General features: G+C 42.1%; 1 pseudogene; it reads left to right on the forward strand.

Moving 5' to 3' along the window:
* The first annotated feature begins 1,412 nt into the window (after positions 1-1,412).
* Positions 1,413-2,087, forward strand: LOC118631539 (annotated as a pseudogene).
* Positions 2,088-2,401: the final 314 nt, after the last annotated feature.

Raw genomic sequence — 2,401 nt, forward strand, 5'->3', positions numbered from 1 at the left:
TGTTCATCACTTTATTTTATTTTATTTTATTTTATTTTTATCCTCATCTGAGGACATTTTTCCATTTTTTGTTCAGATAGAGTGGGAGGGAGAGAGAGGAAGAGAGAGAGAGAGAGAGAGAGAGAGAGAGAGAGAGAGAGAGAGAAACATCGACGTGAAAGGAACACATCGAATGGCTGCCTCCTGCATGACCCAACCAGGGCTGGGGACAAACTGCAACCAAGGTATGTGCCTCATGTGGGAACTGAACCTGGGTCTCTCTGGACCGCCAACTCTCCATCCGCTGAGCCAAACCAGCCAGGGCTGTTCATCACTTTATTTTGTTCATTAGATTCTACATATAAGTGAGATCATGTGATACTTGTCTTTCTCTGACTGGCTTATTTCACTTAGCGTCATATTCTCCTGGTCCCTCTTTGCTGTCTAAAAAGGGTAAGAGATCCTTCTTTTTTTTTTTCAAAAAAAATTTTTTTTCTTTATTGATTTTAGAAAGGGGGGAAGGGAGAAAGAGAGAGAGAGAGAAACATCTATGAAAGAGAATACTGATTGGCCACCTCCTGCATGACCCCACTAGGTATTTGGCCCACACCTGGGCATGTGCCCTGACCGGGAATCGAACCGGCAATCTCTTGGTGCATGGGTCAATGCTCAACCATTGAGCCACACCGGCCAGGTGAGATCCTTTCTTTTTTTTACAGCTGCATAGTATTCCATTGTGTAAATGTACCACAGCTTTTTTAGCTGCTCATCTACTGATGGGCACTTGGGCTGTTTTCAGATCACAGTTATAGTAAATAGCCCTGCTATGAACATAAGGGTGCATATATTCTTTCTGATTGGAGTTTCAGGCTTCTTAGAATATATTCCTAGAAGTGGGATCACTGGGTCAAATGGCAGTTCCATTTTTAATTTTTTTATTTAACTCCATACTATTTTCCACAGTGGCTGCAGCTGTCTGAATTCCCACCAGCAGTGTACTAGTGTTCCCTTTTCTCAAAATAAAGTCATTTTTAGACAGATCAAAGCAGAGTTTGCTACCAGGACACTCTAATTTAAAATCTTTTCTTTAGGTAGAATAAAAGTGGTCTCACAAGAAAGACCCAAGACAGAAGAAGAAAGAGAAAAAAAAGTTGAATACATGGATATATCTAACTGTATAAAACAACAATAACAGTGTCTTAAAGGACAAAACTTATAACAATAAGCAGTGCCCTCCGTGGTCTCCTGGATCTGTCTCTTGCTTCAACAGTGTTTGGATGGAACAGACCCAGGGACACCCCTTCTTTCAGCCTCTGACCACCCTCAAACCTGTTTACCAGTCACCACCTTTGGAACCACATCAGCATCCTCAGCCTCAAGACCAGCCAATCCCATTTTTTTTTTTAACCTTAACTCTTTATTGATGAATAACCATGAGCTCCCAAATTTGTTAGAATTATTCCATTGAGGTGGAGGCTACCGTCAACCACTTGGTCAATCTGCATCTTCAGGCCTCTTACACCCACCTCTCTTGGGCTTCTACTTTGACTGTGACAATGTGGCTATGGAGGGTATGGGCCACTTCTTCTGTGAGTTGGCTGAGGAGAAGCACAGGATGCCAAGTGTCTCTTAAAGATGCAAAACCACTGCAGTAACTATGTTCTCTTTCAGGATGTGCTGAAGCCTTCCCAAGATGAGTAAGGTAAAACTCAAGATGCCATGGAAGCCACCATGGTCATGGAGAAGAGCCTGAACGAGGCCCTTTTGGATCTGCAATCCCTGGGTTTCACTGGCACAGACCCTCTTCTCTGTGATTTCCTGGAGAACCACTTCCTGGATGAGGAGGTGAAATTCATCAATAAGATGTGCAGTCACCTGACTAACCTCTGCAGGCTGGCTAGCTCCCAGCTGGGCAAGGCCAGTATCTCTTTGAAAGGCTTACTCTCTAGCATAAATAGGAGCTGCTGAAGCCCAAGGCCTTTGAGGGGCCCCTCGGCATTTGCCTGGTGTCTGGCTTTTGCCTGAGCCTAAAACCACTAGGCATCCTTTTAACCACTCTAGAGCCCTCTCCCATGCATTGGACCAAATGGAAACAATAAAGCTTTTTGCAGAGGAAAAAAACTTACAATAATAAAACAAGATAGAATCAAAATATCTGACAATAACAACATGTCAGGAAGGGTAAAAAGAATGAAGATGTTTTAAGGTCTTTGAATTACGTGGGAGAAGGGTAAAAGCATTGATTAATTTCAGACTTTCAGTTAAGGATGCATGTTAATTTCTAGGAAAACCACTAAAAAATAGAGAGCATATAATTTCCACACCAGCAGATGGAAAAGAATGGAATAATTTTTTAAAATTGTATTTGAACAATTCAAGAAGGCAAGAAAGGAAAGAAAAGGCAATACATAGCAAATGAGAC

This window comes from Molossus molossus, unplaced genomic scaffold (genome assembly GCF_014108415.1).
Source record: "Molossus molossus isolate mMolMol1 unplaced genomic scaffold, mMolMol1.p scaffold_m16_p_16, whole genome shotgun sequence".
Taxonomy (NCBI): domain Eukaryota; kingdom Metazoa; phylum Chordata; class Mammalia; order Chiroptera; family Molossidae; genus Molossus; species Molossus molossus.